The sequence below is a fragment of the Oryctolagus cuniculus genome, chromosome 3 (genome assembly GCF_051225735.1).
Source record: "Oryctolagus cuniculus isolate XC-2025 breed Fujian yellow rabbit chromosome 3, ASM5122573v1, whole genome shotgun sequence".
In the NCBI taxonomy this organism is placed as follows: Eukaryota; Metazoa; Chordata; class Mammalia; order Lagomorpha; family Leporidae; genus Oryctolagus; species Oryctolagus cuniculus.
The window spans coordinates 53,158,901-53,173,094 of record NC_142869.1 but is presented as its reverse complement, the minus strand read 5'-3'; the positions used below and the strand labels follow the sequence as shown (position 1 = coordinate 53,173,094).

General features: G+C 38.1%; 1 long non-coding RNA gene across 2 annotated transcripts in view; it reads left to right on the top strand.

The window, feature by feature from the left end:
• LOC149127340 (uncharacterized) overlaps window positions 1-14,194 on the top strand; it is a 329,372-nt gene that overhangs the window by 260,737 nt on the left and 54,441 nt on the right. The gene's annotated exons all lie outside the window — the stretch shown is intronic.

Genomic DNA, 14,194 nt, shown 5'->3' with positions numbered 1-14,194 from the left:
CACTGATTGCCGAAAAGGATTTTCAACTGCTTTTGCAGTAAAACAGTTAAGGTTGTTCCCATCACTGAGAGTATTGGCTCCACTTAAGGGATGAAGAATGGATAGGTATCTATCAAAGGACATATTAAAACATTCAGTATAAAGTACATTTTTGTGACCTATTAGAGAAGAAGTGCTACTCAAGAATACATGGTTTGTATTTCCTACAAAAAAGACATTTTCCTGCATAACAACAATCCAACTGTTTCAGTTTGTGCTGTTATAATAAAATGCCATAGAATGAGTAACTTATAAACAATAGAAATGTATTTTCTCCAGTTCTGTAAGTTGGGAATTCTAAGACCAAGATGTTGGTTCATTCACTGCCTGCTAAGGGTCTGCTTCTGGTTTATAGATGGCTAACTTCTGGTTGTGTCTTCACAAGGTAATGAGTTAGTTCTGTGATGTCTTTTAAGGGCATGTGTCAAATTCATAAAGGTTTTACCCACATGACATAATTAGTTCCCAAAGGCCCCACTTCTTTTTATCACTACATTAAAGTTAGATTTCAACATAGAAATTTGGGGGAGATCAAACATCCAGTCCAAAACAGTCATATTTGCCAGATTTTCTATGACAGTTTTTGTTTTCCCTTTATGATATTTAAATATTTTGTGTGTTGGGAGGATTCTTTGAGAATATGTAAATATATCATTCTTCATCAAACTTTCACAAATTTGTGTAGCAAGTGTTGATTGTTCTCAACAGAATTATTATACTTGCACATGGTAGTTTTTAATTCTATTTTTATCTATAGTTACTGGTTGGCACCCTACTGAAAAGTAAAAGCCTTTCTCTTATTAATTAAATTCTTTAAAAGTCAAGATTTTCCATTTCATTTATTGTATTATAATCTATTAATATCACTGATTATTTTGATACAACAATTTTCTGAGATTTTGCTAGTTAAAGCTCTTTCAATATAGCTTCTGCATCCTTTTGACATGCCTCTCTTTCTTTGAGAAATTCCTCATTTTCTAGCCCACAATCATATCTTCACTATTTTTTAAAGATCCCTGGTTCCTTTTAGAAGGGTAGGGAATGGGCATTGTAGTGTAGCCAATTAAATCACTTCTTGGGATGCCACATCTCCTATCAGAGTGCTTAGTCAGATCCTAGCTACTCCACTTCTTTTTTATTATTATTATTTTATTTATTTATTTGAAAGTTAGAGTTACAGACAGATGGAGAGACAGACAGAGAGAGAGGTCTTCCATCCACTGGTTCACTCCCCAAATGGCTGCAATGACCATAGCTGGGCTGTTCAGAATCCAGGAGCCAGGAGCTTCTTTCAGATCTCCCACATGGGTGAAGGAGCCTCAGCACTTGGGCCATCTTCTACTCTACCAGTAGAGAGCTGGATTGGAAGAAACATGAACTGGCAACCATATGAGATGCTGGCACTACAGGTGAAAGCTTAGCCTACTATGCCACAGTGCCCACTGTGCTACTCCACTTCTGGATAGCTTCCTACTAATACTTGTTAAGAGGTAATAAATGATGGCTCAAGTGCTTGGAGCTGTGCTTTCCATGTGGGAGACCTGAATGGAGTTCTTGTCACTTACTTGATTTTGGCCTGGCTCAGCCCTGATGGTTTTGGGCATTTGGGGAGTGGTCCAGCAGATGGAGGATTCTCTCTCTCTCTCTCTCTCTCTCTCTCTCTCTCTCTCTCTCTCACACACACATACGCACACACACACACACACAAATATAGATGAACAATAAATAAGAATTTTTTAAATAGGTTTATATTGTTATAGAGGTGTCCCACAATATGCTGTAGGCAAGCTGGAGACCCTGGAAACCTGGTGGTATAATTCAGTCTGAGTTTGAACAACCAGAGAACCATGGGAGCTGGAGGTATAATTCCCATGCCAAGTGCAGATAAAAGAGTTATTCACAGACAAGCAGGTAGACAGAAAGCAAACAGGAGTAAATACTTCTTTCCTTCAATTTTTAATGTATTTAGGTCTTCACCGGATTGGACAATGTCCAAACATGCTAGAGAGGACAGTTGACTTTATTGAGTCCAGCGACTCAAAGATAATTTCTTTCCAAATACCCTCACAGATATACCTAGAAATCATGCTTAAGCTGGGCAGCCCTTGTCCCAGTCAACTAAACATAAAATTATGTTTTTTATAAAAGGGATATTATAAATGAAACTATTTAACTCAACATATTGATTTGCTCATGAAATTTACTCTATAATGAACTAAACCTTATAAAGGTTTACATTTTAAATCAGCATTTTTCTTTAGATAGATAAAATAATGGAATACTTTTATGTTATATAGCATTTATTCAAGTTTGAACTTGATAATTGAATTAGTGTATCAAATATACTGCAGATCTACTTCTGAAATTATTTTACTAGGAGGCACACGGTCAACAGTGTCGCTCCCCCTCTTCGTGGAGGAACGACACTAAGCCCTGCCTAGGCTTCATATCCGAGTCACGGCACCATTATGTCGCTCCCCCTCTTCGTGGAGGAACGACACTAAACCCTGCGCTGTTCTTTTGTCTGCTCGGCCCTCCCCGGGTTTGCTGCTGGTTCTTCCCGGGTTGGCTACCGACCCTTCCACCTCCGTGGAAGGGCGGTTCCCCCTGGCCGCTTTCCCCACTTCCGCAGGGGAGCGGCACACCGCCGGCCGGCTCTCTCGGGGCTGCACAGGTGTTCCTTCAGCTAGATGTTCCCCTTAGATGTTCCTGGTGCATGCCGTCTCTCTCCTCCTTTATAGTCCTCCTCCGCCAATCCCAACTCGGCTGCCCACACGCCGAGTACGCTGCTCTCCAATCAGGAGCAAGTCCTACAGTTTATTGGTTGAACTGGAGGCAGCTGTGCGGAAGCTGTTTACTTCTCTCCCAGCGCCATATTGTGGGAGAGCAGATGCATAGAATAAGTCTTAATTCCAGTAACTTAGTCCAGTCCGGATTGCTCCCCACAAACAGTAATTTGATATCAAAAATATATCTACTTTTATCAAAGACTCCATTTAGAAAAGCACTCCATATTCATTGAAGTCATCTGGTTATAAAAATTGGCCATCAAATTGGAAAACACAGATTTTGTTAAAAACGTTGCCATTATTAAATAATCTATGAATATCATGTATTTTGGGTCATATCTTTTAGTCAATTTAGGCTTCCAGAATGCTACAATTTGAAATAAGTAGCTTCAGAAATCTGTTCGCTTACATACATTTTATTGACAGTTTCTAGGGTTTTAGCAAAGATTGCAAAAAGTTGACTTTGTTTTGAATGCTTTAATTTACATAACAATGTTTTTAAAGTGTTGATCATTTGTCTTCAAAACTTACCTAATTTCTCTTGTGAAGGAACTCATGCAATTATTCTTTAGTGGTAAATATATTTGTTTATGCTACTTCTTAAAGTTTCATTTATTTCTTTTGGGGATTTATATGGATATCCCTTTAAGCTTCCAGAATTGAAAATTTTAAATGTGAAAAAACGCACACCAGCGATGTCAAACTGTGCAGGCTCTCAGAGAAGATGACATGACTTCATGGAAATGTAATTGAAGGCATTGTAATAGTTATGATTATGTAGTAAATATGTATAGCAGATGTAACAAACATCCAAATAACAGTAGTTTAAACCATCTTGAATTTATTTCTCATTCATGTTATAGTTTAATCATAAAGAGTTTAGACCTGGTATTGTGATTGAGGACTCATATTCTTCTTATCTCGTTAGTCTACCTATGCCTTGTATAATTCCAGAGGTGTGAAGATAAACTGGCTCTCAAATTTTTTTTTTTTTTCATATGTAGCATTTGTTGATTCTTGTGGTGTAAAAGCTTCAGCTATACAGTCAACTTGAGTAGTTGGTGTAGGCATGCTCCAGCACACCTGTGGATATTGCTCTCATTCCCTGGCCCACGTTTTAGCCAGAAGGAAAATTTCTTTGGCAAGCATGACTTGGTGATATACCCATCAATTCCATTTGCAACCTAATGGCTAGAAGTTAATCACATGGCTACACCTACATGACAGATAGTGTAGGAAATATCATTTAGCTGATTACGTGTCTAGCCAGAAACTAGGGGGTCGGTTCTTAGGGAAAAGACATTAATGAACAATAGAAGATTTAGCCACAGCTTTGTATTGAAAAAAATCAATGACAGTATACTCATGATTATGAGAATGATAATAATGACTAAAAAGAAGGAAATTTACACATTATTATATGACAACTTCGGTTTGAAATGAATTTTCCAATTGAACTGATGATGGAAAACCACCTCATTAATAATAGGCAATGAACTATGCTATGCTAAGATAAAATAATCATAATAATGTTTGAAATGTTTCAGGAGATATATGCTAATCCAGTATCATTTCACAGTTTCAGAAACCTCTGATGAAAGTTTTTTAAAACTTATTAAAAATTACATATTTGTAGAGTGCTTTAAAGAGAACACAATGAACTTTAAGAAGTCTTTCTCATTCCCAAGCTGTCAATTACTGAAAATAAAAAAGCAGTGACTGTTTGAGAATTTTATATCTCAGTTCAGATTCAACAATGACTAATCTATGAGTGATTGTCTATAGTCAGACATACAGGTTAAAATTGATCAGATTTGTGAACTGGAACCTGATGCCTTTGCCACGCCCCTGTGTGGCCTCATTCCCCTACCTAGCCACACTGGGGTGCCCACCAGCCAATCAGGTTAATTAACCACTCCCCTTTAGAGTGGGTTAAAAGCTGGGCCGAGGTGTGGCCCGGGCCCAGTTCTTCCCTGGCCTCTTACCAGGACAGGGCTTGCTGTAGCCCTGCGCCTCCAGGGCACATGGCCTTCGGCCTTGTGCTCTAGGCTTCCTGGCCTAGATGCTCATCCACGTGGCTGGTTCCTGGTGCTTGGTATGAACCCCTATTCACCTCTCTCCCTTAAATAAAGCTCTCACTCTCTTATGCACCTTTCTTACTAAATAAAAGCTTAAAACGTACCGCGCTGTCTCGTTTATCTGTGCTGGTATTTAGAATTCTCTAAATATTAGGTAAGAACCATCTCGGGCTTATTAATATTGGGGATAATAAGCCCATGGTGAAATAATAAGGTACCCCAAATTCCAGTAGCGCATGTGGCACCCCAGATAGCACTTCTAGGGGACTTTAAGGGGCCACATTTCAGGGTAAATTTTAGGGGGTCTTGTCTGATTTCAGTCACAGTTCAACAACTGGGCAGGGTTTATTTATAAGGAAAAATAAATGAAGGTCCCTGACAAGCAGTACATTTCACATAAGATGGTAAAATTCACATTAAAAGTATATTTATAAGCCAGCATTGTGGCATAGCTGGTAAAGCTGCTTCCTGCAGTGCCAGCATCCCATATTGGCACCGGTTCGATTCCCAGCTAGCTGCTCCTCTTCTGATACAGCTCTCTACTGTGGCCTGGGAAAGTAGTAGAAGGATGTGGGTCCCTGCATCCGTGTGGGAGACCCATAAGAAGCTCCTGGCTCCTGGCTCCTATCTTCAGATCAGCTCAGCTCTGGCCATTGTGGCCATTTGGGGAGTGAGCCAGTGGATGGAAGTCTGTCTCTCTCTCTCTCTCTCTCTCTCTCTCTTTCTTTCTCTTTCTTTCTCTCTCTCTCTCTCTCTGCCTTTGCTTCTCTGTAACTCTGCCTCTCAAAAAATAAATCTTGAAAAAGGGCCTCTGGATTCTGTTCGGGTCGCTCCTCTTCCAGTCCAGCTCTCTGCTGTGGCCCCAGAGGGCAGTGGAGGACGGCCCAGGTGCTTGGGCCCTGCACCCACATGGGAGATGGGGGGGGGGGGCGCCTGGCTCCTGGCTCCTGGCTCCTGGCTCCTGGCTCCTGGCTCTGGCTTCGGATCCGCACAGCGCACTGGCTGAGGCAGCTGTTTGGGGCGTGAACCAACGGAAAAAAGGCAGACCTTTCTCTTTCTGTCCATCTCTCTCACTGTCTAACTCTGCCTATCAAAAAAAAAAAAAAAAAGTATATTCATATTACAGGAGTATGCTCTTCACACCCACAAAGCAAAATACCATTTGTATGCTAATCACTGACCCTCCCTGCAGTGTGCTACACCACCTACTTCCTGGCTACCACCTATTAGTCCTCTTGACCTTTCTTCAGACATTAAAATAGAACCTGAAGGGGTGGTTACATTGATCTTCCTTCCTAAGAGAAAGTCACATCAGATATTCATTTATGTCTTTGAATTCTTTTTTCATCCTTTTAAAAAATCCTAGGGTACATATAATATTTTCTTCACTTCCTGTTATTGAATAAGTTTTTTTTTTTTTTAAATCTTGTTCTGATATAAAGAACTGATCCTAAAATAACTTTTGTGTATACAAATCTGGATATTTTATGTGTGATTTTCTGAATTCTTAGTTGTTTTATCACTTAAGTCTGTCATTTTTCAGTCCTACAAATGGCAATCACTGTTTCATATTTTTTAATTGCATGACACCTTACAGCTCTACCCCACTTTCTATGTGGGGTTTCCTTTAAATGTGCATCTGATAGAGGATATAAGAGGATTTTAAGCGTCAGAAGATATCAGTTCATGTCCTGCCTTTTTTTTTTTTTTTTTTTTTTTTGGTATGTGATCTTGCCCAAATCAGCCAACTTCTCCATCCACAAAATGGGATGATAATACCTGCTTAATGACTAGAAGGGCTTATTTTAAGAATTAATTATTTCAGGGACACGTTTGTCTTAGGAGTGTTTACCCTAAGGTTAAGGCACCATTATCCCATTTCACAATGTCTGGGATCCGTTACTGGTTTCAACTCAAGACTCCAACTCCCCACTAATGCAGATTCTGGGAGATAGTGGTGATAGTTAACTTTGTTGCAGTCCCTGAAGGAGATTTGCACTGAATTCTGGGCTCCTCACTCTGGCCTGGCCAAGGTGCTGCTATTGTAGGCAGTTGAAGAGTAAGCCAGCAGATGGGGGCAGGCAGGCTCTTGCTTGCTCTGGCTCTGCCCTTGCAGAGTTTTAAATTTTTAAAAGTCTTATTTAATTTTGAAAGACCATCTTATTCAGTATGGTGTTTAAAATCATGAATTCAATTGAGACTATTTATTTTATTTATTTTATTTATTTATTTATTTAAAAGACAGAGTTACAGAGGGAGGTCTTGCATCTGCTGTTTCACTCCCTGAATGGCTGCAATGGCCAGAGCTGAGCCGATCCGAAGTCAGGTGCCAGGAGCTTCGTCCAGGTCTCTCATTCGGGTGCAGGGGCCCGAGGACTTGGGCCATCTTCTACTGCCTTCCCAGACCATAGCAGAGAGCTGGATAGGAAGTGGAGCAGCCGGGACTCAAATCAGCACCCCCTGTACCATAGCGCTGTCCCCATATAATCAATATTTCTAATCTCATTCCACTTTCCAAAACATGTAATAATTTAAGTTTTACTTATATAATGTCACCCATAAAATAAAATGTCCTTACTTACAGTACCATAAGACATTGAGATTAGAATATGAGTTCTAGAAAATATTATTCCAGAGGACAGTAACAAAAATAGCAACTGTAGTACTCATTGATCAGATATTAGGTGAATGTGTCACTATTTTAAGTGCTTTATAGGTATTAACTCATTTTATCTTCATAAGAAATCTATGAGGGAGGTATATAATGGTGAAGCTAAGGTACCTAAGACAAATATTGCCACTGCTCCTTTTGTTTAAATTCAGCCTGCATTCAGTGCCTGAATGTTACTCTCCCTCCAAGATATGGCTATTGTTCCTCTTTGTATCATAAAAACAAAATTACGTATTTATTTGTTTGAAAGTCAGAGTTACAAAGATAGAGGAAGAGAAAAAGAGATCTTCCATCTGCTGGTTCATTTCCCAGATGGCCACAATCGAAGGGACCGGGCCAGGCTGAACTCAGGAGCCAGGAGCTTCATCTGAGTCTGCCACGTGGGCAGTATAGGCCCAAGTACCTGGGCTCTCTCCTGCAGCTTCTCCTAGGCCATCAACAGGGAACTGGGTAGGAAGTGAAGTAGCCAGACGTGAATTGGCACCCATATAGGATGCCAACGTCACAAGCAGTGGGTTTATTTGCTATGCCACAACAGCAGCTCTTCCTCTTAGTGTCTTAAAGGCTTATTGAAAATATTTCGGAGGCCCCATCCACTGGCCTGATTTCTCTGTTATTGAGAAGGAATGTATATTTGGCATGGTATCAGAAACTTCCAGTTTAAGATTGGTTTTGCTTTAGTTTTCGGTTACAGGATATTACTTATGCCAAACCAGTTAACTTTTTTTTTATATAGATTAATTAATTTATTTGAAAGTCAGAGCTACACAAAGAGAGGAGAGGCAGAGAGAGCAAGAGAAAGGTCTTCCGTCCAATGATTCACTCCCCAATTGGCCGCAACAGCCAGAACTGTGCCAATCCAAAGCCAGGAGTCAGGAGCTTCCTCTGGGTCTCCCACGCAGGTGCAGGGGCCCAAGGACTTGAACCATCTTCCACTGCTTTCCCAGGCCATAGCAGAGAGCTGGATCGCAAGTGGAGCAGCCGGGTCTCAAACTGGTGCCCATATGGAATGCCGGCACTTCAGGCCAGGGTGTTAACCCTCTGCACTACAGTGCTGACCCCAGTTAATTTTTATAATTATTTCTCTGATATAGTATCCTCATCACCCCCACTTTCCACATAGTATTTCTTTTAAGTATGTGTCTGATGGTGGGACAAGAGTTTGTTTTATTTAATTCAACTTGAGCATCTCTATTTTAGTGAGTAATATAATCAAGTTACATATGCTGAATTATTTTTATATCCCAGTCTTACTCTTAACCAGACATTTCTTTGCCTTTCCACACCGCTATTAGTATCTTCTGTATGCTCACATTTGTTTTTGTGGTTGGTCGTCAGTCATTTTAACCATAATGTGCCAAGAAAGTCTTACTTAAATGTACCTTGCTGTAGTTTTGTAATACTTCCTCAAGTATGTATCAGTTTTTACAAATTTGAGGCCACTGGTCAACTGTGGCTGTGTCCCATTCGTTTCCTCCCCTTTATCGATTAGAAATACTTATTGGCTGGTCATTTTACCATGATTTACAAATATTTATATACTTTTTGTTATCCGGTTTTCTCTTTGTACTTAAGATTGGAGTGGATTATTTTTTTCTGAGCAACCAGTTCATTATTACTCTTTAGATTTTTATAATCTTCTAGGAAAACCTGTCTCTTGAGAATTTGTCTTCAGTTATTTTTCAATTCTATAATTATCATTTGATTTTTTATATAGTGTCTAGTTCTTGGCTAAAATATTTTTATGTATTGTTTGTTAATATCAACATCTGTTACTTTAAACTCTAATATCTAAATCTCCATTTGGTCTGTTTCTGTTAATTGACTTTTCTCTTGATTTCATTTTAAATGAACTCTTTTCTTCCATTCTCCTCTCCTTTTTTGCATGCTGCCTGTTTGCTATATATATGTGTGTGTGTGTGTGTGTGTGTGTGTGTGTATATAGTGTGTGTGTGTGTTTGTGTGTGTATAGTATATGAAAAATGTCAGAGATTATCTTACGATTTTAGTTTACATTATCTTTCTCCAGGGAAGATTTTTCTCATATTTCTGGTAGGCAGTTAAGTTCTAGCTGGTTCTGCTTGTCCAATTACACTTCTAGCTGATTCAGTGGCAGTCTTCAGTCTGTGAGAGCTAGTTCATTTCCAACTCACATTTACTCATAGGGTGTATCCTTTTTGGGGAAAGAAAATAAATACACTGAGACTATAATAGAATCCCTCTTTCTTGGTTGCCTCTGATTAAATTTTCATCCTTAGCATTGTCAGGGTGCCCAAAGCTTTTTTTCCAGCTTCCTAGCCTCTCAGCTCTAGTTTTTATTCTTTTCTCAGACACTGCTCTAGAACTAACACATATTTCCATGGGAAAATGTAATGCTCCTCATTCTGGGAGTCTGTTATTCCTCTCATACTCTCTATGTTTTTGTATGCTCTTTTGGTTTGGGGCAGAAAGGGGGAATAACAGGAAATTTTCAGCCACAATTCCTTTGCTATCCTGGACAATGCAGAAACTGTTTGATATCCATATCCCAAAGCCTTTCCATTCTATGATCCAGAATCACCATGGCAATCTTGGCTATCTATGAGACTGTGATCTCTTGAGCCAGTTGGTGTGCTAAGTTCTAGTCTCTTCTGCTCTGGATTCTTCTAGCTCAGTGAAGCAGAGACCTATGATTAAAGATTTCTGTTGTCTCATTTATCCCTCAGAGTTTAGTCCAAAGTTTTAGGCATTGAGATCCTCCTCAGAGACTCATTATTACCTGAACTCTAGATATTTTCCTTTTAATTTTTCCTTTCTTGATACTTTATCCAAATTTTACCACTCTTGAACTTATCTCCTTTTTTTTTCTTTTCACTTTATGGATTATAAATTAAGCTCCTGAGTATATTCTGTGTCCACACATGCTTCATTCTTAATACTTAAAGTTGAGCTTTAGAAATTACTAAAAACACATAGCCAATTGTTTTCTGTCTCAAATATCTGTTCTTTCAACTGGATTCCAGAGCTTTCAAAATTTATTCTTTACATAATTTTATATAAATCAATACAGGAGTCTTCTATTGTTCTTGTTTTTTTAAAAAAATACTTTTGCTTAAAGGCAATGGAAATAAAAACCCTCACTGAGGTTTGTATGATTGGAAGAGGTAAGATTAGGAATACTATTCAATTAATTTGAGTGTTAAATATGTAATGTCCTGAGACAAACTATGTAGTTAGGATAACAACAATAATTCAGTCATCACTGGGTCATTGTTGCTCTTTTTTAAGTTTCTAAGGTATTAGTTGACTCTGTGATTCCCTCAACAATCCCAAGAATTATAAGAATTATAAATAAAAAAAATTAAATGATTGGGGAGGAAAAGTAACTTGCTTAACTCACTGGTAGTTCTGTAATTGAGCCAAGCTCTGTCTAACTCTGAAGTTCTCTCTGCTATGTATGAAATTTTTAGTAGAATTTATTTTACTTGTATAAATGTGTTAGTGATAGGATGGAATATTACCTGCAAAAAACAATACAATTTATGAAATATTCATATTCAAATGAAATGTTATCCTATATTTGATCAAGTATTTTATAAGCTGTTGTAACAGTTTATTTTCCTATGTTCTACATATATCTATTTCATTTTCTATATTAGAAGGATATTTTAAATCTTGTGTTTATTACCATATTTGTTATGGTCAATCCTAAATAAATTCTTGGTTGCTAATCACTTATATTTTTATTGCAAAGTGTAAATTTTGGTTTATATTTATTAACTCCTTTATACTTTTAATTACTCTATAGGTCATTTTTGTGAGTTAATGTTTGTAAAATTATACTTTTCATTTTGACTTCAAAAAGGTTGCAATGTAATTACAATCAATTCATTTACCTTTCACCTACATTTGCTCGTTATTAATATTTTGTTGCACTTGTTTTATGTCTCACAAGACAAACAAGAAATTGTTTTTATTATTCTTTTTCTTTTCTTAAAAAATCAACAGGAGAGCAAGCTATAGGCATCATGAATTTCATCTTAAAACACTTTATGTGTATCTTGTAAGATCACAATATAATTCTCAAATTCAGAAATTTGACTTTAATAATTATTATGTAATATCTGACAAATAGCCAAATTCCAACGCTTTTTTCCTAATTACTGTCTCTTATAGCAAGGCTCTTTCCTCAATCAGAACCCTGGATTGGATTTTTCATTTACTTTTATTTAAGGTAGTTCTTTGGATTTTTTTTTTTTTTACAGATTTTTATGATCTTTAAGTTTTTTTTTTTTTTTTTTTTAAGATTTAGTTCATTTGAAAGAGTTACAGAGAGGGAGAAATAGAGATCCTTCTATCCACTGGTTCACTCCCCGAAATGGTTGCAACAGCCAGGGCTGGTCAGGCCAGACAGGAGCTTCTTCTGTTTCTATTACATGGGTAATAGGGGCCCATACTCTTGGGCCGTCTTCTGCTGCTTTCCCAGGCACGTTAACAGGGAGATGGATCAAGAGTGGACAATGGATATACAACCTGGGACCCATATGGGATACCAGCATCAGAGGAGGCACTTCAAACCCAATACATCACAACACTGGCCCAGATCTTAATAGTTCTAAAGAGGCCAGCTTCATTTTGTGGTTGGAAGTGACCCTTTGTACCAGAAAATATATTGTTCATGTACTTAATGATGACTAAAATTACTTTACAGAGAAAATGTGAATTTTTAAAAAGAAAATACAGTACAAGTAATACAATGTGCAAGATTTATAGAAGTTAATGAAAAATAAATATAAATTTATATTAAAATTTAAATAACAAGTAATGGGAGATATATAATTTTATGTTGTAATGAGAGAGAGAGGAGAAAGATTAAAACAAAAATAAATGAAGGGAAGAAGAATTTCAGGACACAAGGGATAAATTATAAAATTTTATTTTACTTGGGACTAGATCTGATAGTTGCCATGACTCATAAATTGAAATAAAATACCATTTTCCCTCAATTCATATTGCAGACAAGGGGCTTGAAATTTATCTTTGAGCAATGATCAAGGTTATTTTCACCACCTCTTCCTTCAAGAAGACATTTTATCTCATGGTAGACAAAAGATCAAAATATAAAATCAGGAGCTGAATTTTTGTAAATGCCCATGTGCTAAGGAAAACCACATTGGAATCTGACCTGTGGACAGAAAGAATGATAGTATTAATAACCACAGCTATATATTAAGCAATGACTATTAACACTATGCTAACATTAACTAAGATAATTCTTACAATCCAAGGTGGGTTTCAGTACACTTATTCTTTTTTTTTTTTTTTTTTTTTTTTTTTTTTTGACAGGCAGAGTGGACAATGAGAGAGAGAGACAGAGATAAAGGTCTTCCTTTGCCATTGGTTCACCCTCCAATGGCCGCCGTGGCCGGTGCGCTGCAGCTGGTGCACCGCGTTGATCTGATGGCAGGAGCCAGGTACTTATCCTGGTCTCCCATGGGGTGCAGGGCCCAAGGACTTGGGCCATCCTCCACTGCACTCCCGGGCCACAGCAGAGAGCTGGCCTGGAAGAGGGGCAACTGGGACAGAATCCGGCACCCAACCGGGACTAGAACCCGGTGGGGCGCCGCAAGGTGGACGATTAGCCTAGTGAGCCACGGCGCCAGCTAGTACACCTATTCTAAGAGGAGGAAACAGGTTTAGAAAGGTTTAGTCTACTGTCCAGCATCACTGCTATCCAAATATTTTCTAAGAGAGTATTATGTCATAGGTCTGTCTTACTCAAAAGTGATTGCCTCTAAAATGCAGGCTCTACTTGTATTATTTTTTATGTGATTCAGCTTTATTTTTCTAATTTTTTAAAAAATTATTTATTAAAAAGCAGAGTTGCAGAGATGAGAGGGAGAGAGGAGAGTTTTTCCTTTTCCTAGTTCACACCCCATATTTTGGCAACAGCCAAAGCTGGGCCAGGCTGAAGCCTGGAGCCTGAAACTACATCCAGATATCCGATTTGCGTTTATGGGCCCAAGTACTTAGGTTATCTTCTCATACTCTCCCAGGTGCATTAGCAAGAAGCTAGATTGAAAGAGGAGCAGCTGGAACTCACACCAGCACTCAAATGGGATACTAGCTTCATAGGTGTTTGGCATAACCCACTGTGCCACAATACCAGCCTGTTTTCTCATTTGTGAAATGTAAAGAATCTTCAGAGTAAAAGTATAATATGCAAACTTACTGTCTCATCATAGCCATAAAACATATTGTATATTTCTCTTTCTAGTTATATCCTAGAGTTCCAGTTGACAGTATAATGCTAGATAATTTACCAGTCAGTATTTAACAGTCAGTATAACAATACCTAATTGTAATGCATGCCCTAGAGACTAGAAATAATATTTCGACAAAATTTCCAAAGATAACGAAGTCTCTGGCTCATTTTATTACTGGAAAGAGGAGAAATGTGTTTTCAGTATTTGCTATTACTTAACTACACCCAGGTCTCTTTTTGTTGCTACAGCCTCAGGCTAATAATTTGACCTTCCCTTTGAACGTTGATTATTTGGGAAGGGGCAATTAGTTATTTTTAGGTCTTTGAATTAATAGAAAAAAATCCTCACCATTCTCTTTTCTCCACAGCCTTC